The sequence below is a fragment of the Panthera onca genome, chromosome F1 (genome assembly GCF_046562875.1).
Source record: "Panthera onca isolate mPanOnc1 chromosome F1, mPanOnc1 haplotype 2, whole genome shotgun sequence".
NCBI classification, from domain to species: Eukaryota; Metazoa; Chordata; class Mammalia; order Carnivora; family Felidae; genus Panthera; species Panthera onca.
In genome coordinates, this window is record NC_138355.1 from 56,300,216 (window position 1) to 56,314,730 (window position 14,515).

The 14,515-nt window shown below is 37.4% G+C and overlaps 1 protein-coding gene across 1 annotated transcript in view; it reads right to left on the minus strand.

The window, feature by feature from the left end:
* Positions 1-14,515, minus strand: part of USH2A (usherin) — a 737,363-nt gene that overhangs the window by 402,691 nt on the left and 320,157 nt on the right. The gene's annotated exons all lie outside the window — the stretch shown is intronic.

The window sequence follows — 14,515 nt, forward strand, 5'->3', positions numbered from 1 at the left end:
GTCCCAACCATGTCAGGAAACCTGCCAGTCCCTTTTGATAATGGAAGAGGATGAGCTGAAAAAACATTCAATAAGCATAAAGTAAGCATTATTGATGTCTTAAAAGTGTTAGTATCCCATGAAACACAGGAGTGTTGGTATCCAGATTAAAATCATTGGCACCAGCAGGACCAGACCTCTCACTGCTAAGCGATAATGCATTTTGCATTAATGCTTAACATTGAGAAATCTTGACATGCCACACCAAGGGAGTTTGAAGTAAAGCAAGTATATTCCCTTTGAATTGCAGTCCTGTGGGCCTTGGTGCATGCAGAAAGCCCAGGCTGAAAGACTAGGGACAGGGACTTCATTTCCAGAAGGAAAGCACATCACAGTAGGAAGTTTAAGAGTCCTGGTGTCTATGGCTCCAAAGTCTGTGTTCTGAGGGTTTCCACCCAGCAGAGGGTAAGAGCCTTATCCTGGAGGATGCTGAAATTTAAAAGTCCCTCAAAGTGATTTAGGACACTCTTTGAATGCAAAGGATATGTCCTTTTACGTCTTTGCTTGTCCTATTTTCTGGAAGCTCTTAGGATGGTTTACCAAAGCGGGCACTCGATGCTCAATGGAAAAACGAAGACTTTCCATCTGCTTAGCACCACTCAGCTGTCTCCCTCACTCTAAGAGACCCCATTCCCATTCTACCCTTTCCAGGGAGTCAGCAAAGTAACAGACATTGTTTCTTTTGACTGATGATGATTATTTCCAACACTGTCTTTCCTTTGCTCTAGCCTCAAGTTTCAAAGGAGCCAAAGAGAAATATCAGTAATTGGAGGCAGCCTGGCTACCTGAGAGAAAATCATTGTGGAGCTGACACCAGCTGTGCGAGCTTTTGAGTCTCTAATAGAACTCTGTGTGCCGAGAAGCAGGAAGACAACAGAGGAGCCAGCTGTGACGTTGGAATTTTATGATTAACTCCTCTGACTAAATGCAGACAAGTATAAATGCTCTGCCCGGAAACCGAACCTGAGACACAAAGCAAAATGGCATCCCTCGTAAAGCCCAACACATTTCTGAGAAGAAAGAAAAAAGGCTGTTTCTATTTACATACTTGAGCGGACTCCTCCTCCCTCTCCCACCCCACCCCCAGCTGCCAACCTAGGTGTTTGGCCGGCATCCACGGTAATCTGTTCTCCTTCATTATGTTAATCTGTGGGCGGAAAGATTTCTGTCATCTTCGAATCGCTTGTACAGCAATGGTAAACACCTTGGCCTGTCTGTAATTGGACAGGTGTCTGCATTGATGTCACCCAGCTTTTAATTCAATTAAAGAACTGGCTGTTCTGCTCTCATTACCCACTCATTTGTGTTGCACTTTTAGCCTGGCAGTGAAATCTGCACACAGCAATCGCCTACCCTGAGACCAAAGTCTGTGGTCCCTCACAAAGATCACGCACAATATTTCAAATGGACTCTAACAACCCAAGAGTATGGTCACGTTAGCAAAGGCATTTGACATAATATATGCACCCTCCTTCTTTCCCTCTCTCTCTCCCTCCTTCCCTCCCTCCCTGGCTCTCCCTTTAAATTCTATATTATCTGAACAGTGTCTTTTACCTACTAGCCAGTAATTAGGAGCAGTCCAGCAAACAGAAGAGCTGTTTCTAGCTTCTTCTCCCCAGGGCTTCTCTTCATCTCAAGAGAACTCATCAGAGTACAATGCTCTTATTTATTTGCTGGCATTTCACATTTGGATCAAGGAAGTGAGGGTGGGCAAGAGAAAGGCATTTATTAAGAGGGCCATCTGGTGAGGGATACCACACAGGCACGGCTGCTACCGCTACCTGGAGACATAATGGAAGAACCCACCTTTTAAAAGAACCGGCCAGAAGAAGGGAAGCAGAAGAGAGGGAGACTTTTCTGGTGTAGGCTTAGGCTGCCGTGCTGATAAATTCTAATTTTTGAGTATACATCCCAGAATAAGTTTTGAGCTGCAAACCACCCTGGTGGATGGATTAAAGAGAGTAAATCCATCCAACATGCCATGCTTTCTGCCCACTTAAAGGAACCTCTGAAAATAAATTAAAGGTCTAACACAGACATTTTGACACAGTGACCCCATGAAACTGAATAATGACATTTGTTAAATATGGATGAAAATTTAATGGTCTAACAGAGATCTGGAAACACACCCAGGATGCTTCTCCTCTGGTTCTTAATAGCATAGGAAGGTGGCAATTTGTTGTTGTTGCGGTTTTTGGAACTATTTTAAATGAAAATTAGGATCTCTAATATTTATAAAATGAAATTCAGTTTTAATTTCAACCAAAAAGTGGAATAGTAAACACCTTTACCTCAAACCTAAGGTAATCCTCTAAACACTCTAAAACTAATCCTTAATGTTTAATTTCCTTTAAATGGTTTTTCTGATTTTGTTTAAAACTTGTAGTAGAAATTACAGAAAATCATATACCTGGGATAAAGAAAACTAAACATATTTTGATGTTTACAGATAGGAAAAAAAATTTATTCTTTTATTTTTCTCTATAAAATATAGGGTCTAATTCCAGTCTTTGAGAATGGTTTAAACAGGGATTTTAATTGACCTCAAAGTATTATCCGGTTAAGATTCTCTCAGAAGGCTTACATCTAACCTAATTTTTAATCAATGCCTTTGTCTCCGTCATTTCCATTGTAATTCTGCAATAGGTTTGAAGCCATCCAGTCATTAACTCTTCATCTAACCTCAAGGGGTGATAGTGGAATCATTAGAAGAACCCTCAAAGAAACTATTGGATGTGAGTAAGTAGGGAGGCAGGCAAGGAGACAGAAGGAAAAGAAAAAGAAATGAAAATCACCCCTTACTGATCAGTGTCCCAGGTCCTTGCTAAGAACCTCCTATACTATTACCCCATTATACAGATGGGGCTGCTGTAAGGCAGAGTCTGGAAGGTGTTGCTCAAACCCAACAGCAGAGCAGAGTTTGGAACCTATGTCTTCTGACTCCAAGATTATCGTTCTTGCTATTCAACCTAAACCCCAGTTCTGCAAGAAGAAAGAAGACGGATTGAAATGATGTCACTAAAAGTAGCACACTTTTTATAGCAAATTATTTACAATTACACCTTAAAATTTGTTAAAAGGTTCCAATTTATTGCTAAATCCTACTGTGTTCAAACAGAAAGTAGCATATTTATCCTCCAAAATGAGCAAGTGTGTAGGCCTATAATATTCCCTTACGAAAAGAACTGATTTGATTCAGACCCTGAATCAGTGTGTGTGCATACATGTGTGCTTTTGAGTGAAACATTGGGCATGGGTGTGTGTGTGTGTGTGTGTGTGTGTGTGCACGCGCACGTATATTTTATTAGTTCCAAATGCAATATAAATATAAAATGGTCACAAGTTAGAAAACAGAAAAATTGGGAGTGACTATTCCTTTTCTTTATCAGATCTTATTGGTAACCTTGAAGTATTTGCATCAACTACTACAGTAGAATAGATATTCCTACTTGACTATCACTATACAGCAAAATTTATATGCCACCATCATTTTTAACCATGGTACAACACGTAACAAAAAGAAATCCACATCCTGCACTGCAGGTTCTTACTGCATAAAAGAAAATGAATAACTTGTAAAAAGGGCTATCTGCAGATTTCACAATGTACAACTCGTTCAGGCACATTATGTATTCAGGAGAGTTAGACAAAGCTATTAACTCATCAACACTGCATTACCTAATGAAATTCTTCTACATTAGCTAAGCAGGAACATTACATCATTTCTATTTTTACTATTTATGTCATAGGCCATATTTTTGTCCTGTGAATTTTTGCATACCATTTCAGACCAAGATTTACATTTAAAGAAATAGTTTGTAATAAACTACAAATACGGAATGTTAATTTATGGGGTACTATAAAAATGGCAAAGACTTCCTCAAAATTCATCTTTTAATAATACCATCAAAATGAATTTTTAAAATTTACTTCTGAAGTTTGCCTGTTGAGGCACAGACCACTAAGTGCCCCCTTATTATATATTCTCCTTTTCTTCCACAGTAAAACAGAAAGATGGCTGGACAAATGGCTACTGTGAATAAGGACAATGTTTCTCAGCAGTTAAGTATAGCCATGTGACTATGAACTTAGTTCACAGACTTTTTAAATTCATAGACTTAAGTTCATAGTCACATGGCTATACCTACTAAACACATTATAGAGAGATAGAGGAACAACTTCTGAAATATGTCTTTGCAGTGAATGTGCATATCCTTTTTCAACCATCCCACTTTCCTGCTGGATGGAAACCAGACTGGATTGTTGAAGCTCAGGCAGCCATCTTGGACCATGAGGCAAGTAGTCTTGTCCCTAGTGTGGCATAGCAAAAAGATGAAGTGTATGGGTCCCTGGCACTGTGAACATCCCACTCCTACATTGACTAAACTTGAACATCTATTACCAGAAAAAGAAAAACTTAATCTTGTCTAAGTCACTGTTATTTGGATCCTTTCAGTAAAATTAAATAAAAATGAGAACTCATCTCTACTGTGTTTCCCCATAAAACTTTGTGATTTTTTAAAATATAATATTATACTTTAGAGAAAGTTCTTGGACCATATTTTAATGGTATAAAAGCAAATTATTTGTTATGTGTATTTTACCACAATAAAAAATATTAGAAAAAACAACAATAAAAGCAGATTGTAAAGGTAGGATCTAGCACTAGCCTGGAACAGAGTAGATAATGCTTTTGTTTTTAATAAATGAATATTTTCTGTTATGTGTAATTATCAGCAATATAGCAGTATTGGCTTCCATTATTTTTAATTGCAAATTATAGCACTTGAGTTCCATTATGAGGTGCAAGTTTGGGAACTAATTTTTAGATTCTATTTACCCTACCAACATTTTTTTTCCCGTTGGGAATAAGCATATTAAGTTCCAAATATATGTTTAAGTTGTGATAGTTCTGTACATTATTTCATAAAATTAGAGAACTATAACACTGATGAGACTAGTAAAAATCAGTAGTTCAATACTCAACTCAGCAGGATAAAATAATATTAACATTTCATTAACTAGAAATGTGTTAGCAGGAAGCTGCATCTGTTCATTTGTCTATTTCTTCATCACTTTAAGAAAAGTGTATTGATCATCTACCTTAAGCAAGGTTCTGAGCAAGACTTAAAATAAATATAAAGTATGATACTTGTCCTGAGGACCTTATCGTTTAATGAAAATATAAGCTGGGTGCACAAAGGGCACCCCTAGGGAGTTTTAACAACTGTTGAGTCAAGAGTTCCCAGCTGAGTAGAAAAAAAATCACAGTTTTTATTATAGTCATCTCTCTGCTGGCTTCTCAGGTAAGTATAATAATAGCTAATATTATATATGATATATACAATATATGTATACATGTACATATACGTATACATATACACATACATACATGCACATACACATAAAGAGTAGCATCTCATTTATTAATGGACTAATGGCTGAGCTTAAGTTCCAAAGTCAGGCATAAGGCAAAATCACTTATGATTTAAAGTCCCCTTGACAACTCCTTGTATGGTCCATAAAGTACAGTACATTTGATTTTGTGTATGCCTCTAACTTTTCATTAATCAAAGATTCTCTAGGGCTCTTGATTCTTCATTCTTTTTGTAGGCACCCCCAAAATGAGTTTTATTTATTTTTTGTCAATGATTGGGAAACCATACAATTATTTGCACATTCTTCCTGGGTAGCAGATATTGACAATTTCAGAATTGGATAGCATCCTTTGTCTGTGCCGTTATTTTAAAAGGTTTTATTGTTGGTTGGTTGGTTGGTTGGTTTTGTGTGTTTTTTTTTATGTATAGTTAAATGTTTGTAATCTAAATACATGCAGATGAAATTCTATTTCATTTGTTGAATTGCACTGGGATCTTTTATCACTGCACCCAATGGGCATCCTGAAATTCAGCACTTGTTTGTTTTTTTTATTTCTTATATAAATAGTGAGCTCCCTGACTTCTTTTTTTTTTTTTTTTAATTTTTTTTAACTTTTTTTTAAATTTATTTTTGAGACAGAGAGAGACAGAGCATGAATGGGGGAGGGTCAGAGAGAGGGGGAGACACAGAATCTGAAACAGGCTCCAGGCTCTGAGCGGTCAGCACAGAGCCCAATGCGGGGCTTGAACCCACGGACCACGAGATCATGACCTGAGCCGAAGTTGGCAGCTTAACCGACTGAGCCACCCAGGCGTCCCAGTGAGTTCCCTGACTTCTACTGGGCATATGGGGTTAGGGATGGTAGGTTTGGACTTGTCTGAAATGCAGAATCTCACATCCATCTTCATATCTACTGAATCAGAATCTTCATTTTACCAACATCTCAAGTAATGTTCACTTCTTCTCCTTGGGCAACATTCAGAAGCACTTCCCTTAAGAGCAAGAGGCCCTACTTACACTGCCTCTATTTCTCCACTTGCCCTTAGCAATATTCTGCCTGCAAAACTAATGTAGTTGAGACAAGGAGCAGGTGAAAACAAAGCTGGGATGAATTCAAGCCCAGCAGGTGAAAATGACCCCTTCTCTCCTGGCCACTCCCCTGTCTCATGTTCTACAATATGTGGTCTATAGATCTTCTTCAAGGGAACCAACTGGAACACTCAGTCACATGCAGATTGATAAAATATAACCCCATATACAGACTCTTATGGGCGGTGGGGGGGGACTCAACAATGTGCATTTTATAAGCAATCCAGGAATCACTTTATGAGCAACAGAGCTGAAAATCACTCATTATTACTACCAGCTACAGAAGAGAAAGAAAAATGAGAGACAGATCTTCATTATGCTACCCAATTTCTTTAGGTAGAAGACTAGAGTCTACTGCATCTGAGGACTGAACCAATTTTAGTAGCAAAAGGTATATTATTAGTTGCATCATAAATTAAAATGCCTTTCATTTATTTTTCTACACAAATTTAGATTTGGGTAATCTTAAAGATGATTATTATTGGTTCTTCCACTAAAATACAGTGTATAATAAATATTATTAATTTTTAGTATTTATTATTCTAAAGAAAGAATATATAACTCTTAGGCTTTAGCTCAATGCAACGCAGCAACAAAATTGAGAAAATAGTTTCGGTGTACCAATTATAGCCCTAACACTAATGCCAGATGCTAGACTAATTATGCTGATAATCAAGTTTATATGTTTAATATCATAAGGAAAAAAAGAAAAAAAATATTGTATATGTGCAAATTCTTGAATCCACTCATTCTTGACATAATTTCAAATTGAATTGTGAAGTCACTTTCTGAACAGCCCTGGGTTTGAAGGGAAATGCCAGGGCTGTCTCTCTGGGAAGCAACTTCGCATGTTAACAGGGCTGGAGGGAAAATCAGCAAAAGCTACCAGAGTTAATTGGAGCCCTTTGCAACAAGTCTAAAGATACACTGGAGTGATAACTGCAGGGCTTTCTACCCTGAGGCTCCATCTGAGGATATGAACTTTCAAGAACTCCCTGCTCTGAACCCTGGCCTTCGGAGGGCACAGAATCCAGACCTGGTGGCCCAAAGGGGCCCATTTGCTCCTGAGTGGGGCTGTTAACCCTTGGACTCTGCACCACTACTGGGATTTATCTCATTTAATCCTCTGGTAGCCAAATTCATGAATGGTAAATATTCTGTCCCACTATTCTATTCTTCCAGTTCTCGTAGTTAATATTCATTTTTTCCCTCTCTCTCTTGCTTTCTGCATTTTGTCAGCGTGACTGTCATTTCCCGCTTCTTCCCAATGCTCGGCACTTAAGTTTTGTTGTCCTGTGATTTTCCTTTGCTAATTTTACCTACTTAATTTTAATACTTTATCATCTTTATCTAGACATTTGCCTTTTTTGGGTCCTATATTTTCAAGTTTCAGTTGGGAGATAGAAGTTGCCATAAGCATGTCTGGGTAAAATTGAGACTTGATCTCAGTCCTCCCCTTAACAGTGTTCCCTAGTACTGGCTGTACAACAGAATTTCCTATAGACACTTTAAAGATATCAATGTCCAGCCTGCGTTCTAAGCAAACAAAAAAATCAGACTCTTTGCAGGTGGAGTCTGGGCATCAGTAGTTTTTAAAGCTCCCTGGGCAGCTCAGTGGCACCCATGGTTGAGAATCACAGCCTTATAAGAATACCAATGAAATGACCAAAGATTTAGAAATACCTGGAAGGATACAAGGCCAAGACAAATTGACTACTTGAAGGATAGCCCAGGGCAAACCGAATCCCCAGCTGGGTACAAAATGCCCACAGCATCAGCCCTTCTTCTTTATCAAATACTGGGAAGAAGCATGTTGAGATTTGCTTATTGCCGTGAGTCTAGAGCAATTTTACCTCAATTGACCTGGCAAAATCCCAGCGAAGGTTTTTATTGACAAAAATTAAGTGCCTACTTGGGTGACTTGAAAATGATTGAATTTTCCTGAGCAAACACTCAATCTGAAGGTACATTTAGGGTTGGGGCAAGTGAGCCATGGACATGGAGGTCAGGGTGCATTTAGCCAACGAGAAGAACATCTGTGACTCAAGAGGAAGAAGAGAGCACAGAACTCCAACTACAGACTATTATGATCTGGGGCAGACTTAATTCAGGAAACCTGTATAATTTTTATGCTACTAATAAGACCTAAAAGAACTTGGAGTCCATTAAGCCAAAGATGGAAGATAAGTGGTAAACAACAGTGATGAAAACTGAGAATACTGAGAGGTAGGCAGAAGACAAGGTGAGCTGGATGAGAGCAGAAATAAATGCAAATCATATCAAAGACTGAAATAGAAAAATTTTAAGATCACCTTAGAAGGATCAGAAAGCAGAATCAATAACAAAAACTCAGAATATGAAAAGGGAAATAATTATGAAGCAATAACTTAGAATTCAGAGACCAAGTAATATAAAGATAATGATTAATTTGTTGAACATTCACTATGTACCAGAGCAAAATATTCTATATAAGTAATTCATGTTTTATCTTTACAACACTTCCATAACACAGAAGTTTTTATACCCAGTTTATATGTGAGGAAACTCTGATATAGGGATATGTTATTTAATGTGCCTGGATCATACCACTAACAAGTGACAGGGCTGGAATTTGAACGTAGATTGATTTGACTCTACAAAGCTGTGTGTCTGGACTTCTCAAATAGGAGGACCAACTTGGAAGAGACACACAACATTGAAAGCTGGCATTTTTTACCAGAAGTAATAGGGACATATAAAACAGCAAACTTTCCAAGCTGAAGAAGGATCCACGAATAAGAGAGTTGGCTATATAATAGCAAGAAATACATGAAAAGTAGTGAACACATTTTATAACTTAATTGGTAAAGAACCGTATGTGAACCAGTAAAGCTAAATTGCCTTGTGCATCCAGTAATCGGCATTGTTTCATGCAAAGAAATATCACTTTAACAACCAAAAGTAAACATTAAAATCTCACCAAAAGTCACCTCAGAAATGCAAAAGGGGGATTATTTAAGATCAATAACAAAACTGATCTTCCTCTCTTGATACGTTATTATCTCAACCAACTGGTAAAGCAGCCATCACTGTCCAAACTCCACACCCCCCATATTTACACCAAATCCAGCCTTCGCTCTCTACTTTCTTACGCCTCTGTTCTCACTTTCTAGCACCTTTTTCTCTTTACCATTAAATGCTCCATAATCTTGAAGATTACTTCCTACATGCATCCTTGTGTGTTCATTTCACAATTGTGAACAGCAGATGTAACTTTAAAACCCCTTGATGGGGAAAAAAAAAAAAGTTAAAGAATTCTTAGTCCACACAGGCAAGAACAAAAAAATAAAAGAATAGTTTGAAAAGTCATTAAAAAATAACAAATAAAACTGGAAAGCATGATATATAATGGCAGAAGAGCCATTACATAAATTATAAAAATAAATGTGAATGAGTTAAACTTAATTCAATTTCAAATTGAATATAAAACTCAATCAAACTAATTCTATTTTAGAGATATGCCTAAAACAATGTGGCTTTGAACATTAAAATATAAATAACTAATGTAACGTAATGTAAGAAAAGAGCACAGAACTCCAACTACTGACTAATATGCTCTGGGTCAGACTTAATTCAGGAAACCTGTATAATTTTTAAATCATCAGTTTTGTGCTCCTAATAAGACCTAAAAGAACTTGGAAAGGAAAGGAAAGGAAATTACAAAGAAAAAAGAAAGTTTCTAAAAGAGAAATTAACAAAACTGTATTGATAGCTGAGACTTTTTCCTTAGTTTTTTTACAGATTGGGTATATAAAAATAAATAACAATTGGTCAGTGGCTCTCCAATTTTATTTTCTCTGTACACCATTCACGTGACTGACATACCCTTTAGTAACACCCAATAATATACTGTACTGGTTTCAATCTGGGGAGGGGGTGTATTATCCTCCATGGGAATATCCTTCAGAATCTTGGGAGAGGCTGGCATTTTTTTTTTTTTAGATTTTTTTTAAAGTTTATTTATTTTGAGAGGGGGCAGGAAAAAGAAGAGAGAGAGGGAGAGAGAATCCCAAGCAGGCTCTGTACTGTCAGCATAAAGCCTGATGCAGGGCTCAATCTCGTAAGAACCATGAGATCATGACCTGTGCAGAAATCAAGAGTCAGATGCCTAACCAACTGAGCCACCCAGGCGCCTCAAGCTGGTATAATTTGTAAATTTCTGTCTCTAGTTTCTGATTTGATTTTACTTCAGATTTCGAATTGCTAATTCAGAGAATCTGCATTATATATTATCAATATGGTATATCTAATATAAACAAATATTAGTCTACCCTGAATGGAGATTATGAGTTTCTTTTTCAAATTATCAACAGAAAATTAATGAAAAGTTTTTTCAATATTATATTTACTACAGAAAATGTTTTTTCATCTTCACATAATAATGCAAAAAAAAGGAAAAGAAAAATGAGAAGTGATGAGGGTTGCAACATATAAGACAAGCATAAATATAATATTCTTCATATGGAAAGAGATATTTTATTTTATTTTATTTTATTTTATTTTATTTTATTTTATTATTTGAGAGAGAGAGAGAGAGAGAGTGCATGAACAGGGGTAGAGGAGGGGGACGACGATGACGAGGAGAGAGAGCGAGAGAGAGCGAGAGAGAGAGAGAGAGAATGAATCCCAAGCAGGCTCCATGCTCAGCATGGAACCTGACACAGGTTTCAATCCCATGACCCTGGGATCGTGAACTGATCCAAAATCAAGAGTCAGACACTCAACCGACAGAGCCACCCAGGCGCCTCTAAGAAGATATTTTAAATTAATGGGTAAAATGTGAGGCTTCCAATAGAAACACTGACAATGAAACTTGCTAGGAATGACATAAAGGAGGTATATATGACCAATAAGCACTGAAAATACTTAATGTCTCTAGCAATCAAATAAATCAAATTAAAACCATATTCTGATATATTTTGAAAAACTGCAAAGTTTTTAGCTCTAAAACTTACTCAACCAGGATGAAATGAAACATACACTCTTGTGCTGTGCTTATTAGTGTAAGTATATATTTTTACAGCCTTTTTGGAAGCATACAAATAACTGTTCTTTGTTGAGAAATTATTATATGTTAAGCATTATACTATACACTTAAAAAATGTCTGATAACTAACACTTATACAGTGCAATCCATGTATCAAGTGCTGTCCTGTGTACTTTACATACACATAGATTCACGTGATCCTTACAGCTATCTCATAAAGTAGATAGTTATTTCATTACCATTTATTTATAGGAAGTCAGAAGCAGACAGGTGTTAACTGATTTGTATAAGTTTACACAGCTAAAAAGCATTACAGCTAGAATATCAGACACTTAATATTTTTGATATTCTCCCAAGGTAAATATTATTCTCTCACTTCATAGGTTAAGACATAAAAGAAAGATCCAGGAGGACACATAACTTCCTCAAAGTTCAGGAAGGTTAGGTAGCAGAGTTTTGTATCAACATCTGCTTGACTTTAAGGTACAAGAGTATATAATGTTTTAAGAGCCTTTCATCCAGTTGTTCCATTTTGAGAGATTTATCCTACCATTATTGTCAGGAATTACTTCAAAGGTTGACATATGGACTTTTTTATGTTTATTTATTTTTGAGAGAGAGAGAGAGAGAGAGAGAGAGAGAGCAAGAGTGGGGAGGTGCAGAGAGAGAGAGGGAGACAGAGAATCCCAAGCAGTCTCCATGCTGTCAGCACAAAGCCCAATGCAGGGTTCGAACTCACAAACTGTGAGATCATGACCTTAGCTGAAACCAAGAGTCAGACACTCACCCAACTAAACCACCCAAGTGTCGCAGGACTTTTTAAAAAATCATATTAATTATAACAGCAAAAGTTGAAAGCCCAGCAAATGAGGAGGGACTGAGACAAAACGAGATTGGGAGAGGGGCAGTGGAAAGCAGCTGAGGCATTCTGAGGAGAGGGACATGATGTCTGGTTGCTTTGTGGCATGGACTGATGGTCAGTGAGAAAGAAAAGGGTTGCGGTTGTCCAGGTAAGAAGAGATTGTAGTGGTTTGGATTGGACAGTAGATAGGAGAAGACAGATGAATTTAACACATAGTTTGGAAAATGGATCAATAAACATAGATATGAGGCATGAAGACAATATGAAATGCTGAGAAAAATTCTCAAGCTTGATTAACTACGTGTCTGGAGGTGTCATTTATTTATGCTGGGAATGCAGGAGGAGTAAGAGTTCGGGTTTGGATATGGTCAATTTAGAGATTATGAGACATCTGTTAGAAACGTCCATCTTTCTAAGTGCCTGGTGAGCACACACATTTGGATATCTAGGTGGGAAATGGACTGTGAGTCAGTAGCATCTATATGGTATTTGGTGCTGTGGGAATTGATGAGTTTCCTGGAGGAAGAATGTAGAAAAAAAGAAAGAGAATGAAAGATTACAGGTCTAAATCCTGAGGTTCTCCAAAATGTAGAGACAAGCTTCAGAAGGAGTAAGGACACCAAAAAAAGGGGGGCTGAGAATCCGGTTGGAAAATGGAAGAGTCATTGAAGCAAAGAAATATTTCAATAAATGATGAGAAATCTACTGTGTAAAATGATGTTGAGCAGTCGAGACCAGGATTGTAAAGGGTCCTTTAGCTAGGTAAATATGGAAGTTGTTGGTGTCTTTTGCAAGGCAAGTGAGCAGAAGCCACATAAAGTGAAGAAACAAATGGGTACAACATCCATAAATACTTCTTGCTGAAAGCAAGTTTGAGAAGAAGAGAGAGGGGGCCATAGCTGGAAAGGAATTTAAATAAAAGGAAGGCTTTTAATAATGGGTTTAAGGCTGCTTGCTTATGTTTAACAACAGGAGATGATAGATTTTGAGTGATTCTGGGAAAAATCCATCTGGGCACTGGTTCTCCAACTTTGGCACATCAGAGTCAGGTAAGGGGGGCTTATGAAAACCAAGGATTGCTGAGCTCTGCCTCCAGAGTTGCTGAGTGAGCACGTATGGGAAACCTGGAGAAGTTGCATTCATAACAAAGTCCCAGGTGATGCTGCCGATGTTAGTCCTGGGGCCACACTTTGTGAATCACTATAGTGAAGAGAGAGGTTATAAATATGACTGAGAGGAAGAGAAGCTACCAGTCACATCTCTGAAAAGGCAGTAAGAATTGGGGTCCAGAGGACTTCTGAAGATTTTATCTTTGAGGGGATAAGGAAAGCTTGGTAAAAACAGAAAAGAAAAAAGAGAGAGAAAAGTAAAAAATAAAGGTAATACAAACAGCAAATGCCTAGATTACGCCAAAAACAATTTTAAGTGTTTTGGCAAACATTAATGCATTTAACCCCTAATAACAACACTATTGCTCAGAAAGATGCAATTAATATATATGTTTGCTAGTAAGATAGTGACAGAAATCCTATATGATAGATTCTGTTTCTTCTCTGGTGTCTATGATAATCTAATACATAAGCCCCTCAGCTGAGTGGGAAGAGGAAGGGAGGTTAGCATTTAGATTGTTTGGAAAAATCTAAAATATTTAATGAGAATAGAAGAAGGAGCTTATTATAGAAATATAGTAGGATTGGCATCATTACTGAGTGCCCATTTGAAAATGAGGACCAAGAATTTGTAGTGACAAACTGCTCATTTTTGTTGTTGTTGTTTGTTTTTTGCTCCCACCCCCACCCCCACCCCAGCCCACTTAGCCTCAATGTGCAACCTGGGCAAAGGCAATCTACGGGCTTAATCGGGTTGGATTTTACCAGGTAGGTAAAGTAGGAAAAAAGAAACTAGAAGATGTGAAGTTGTGCATAACTGCTCACATATTTGGGTTGTAGTTTCTAAAAAATCTAAAGAAGGAAGTAAAAGGCTAGAAGAAGGTTATCAACAGATATTGAAAGATAATTTAAGTGACTCTGAAATCCGTATCATTTTTCAAGTTTGAAAATTCTTTGACAGAGGAGACATTTTTTTCTATCAAATTTTTTGATGCGTTTTACTTTTTTTGG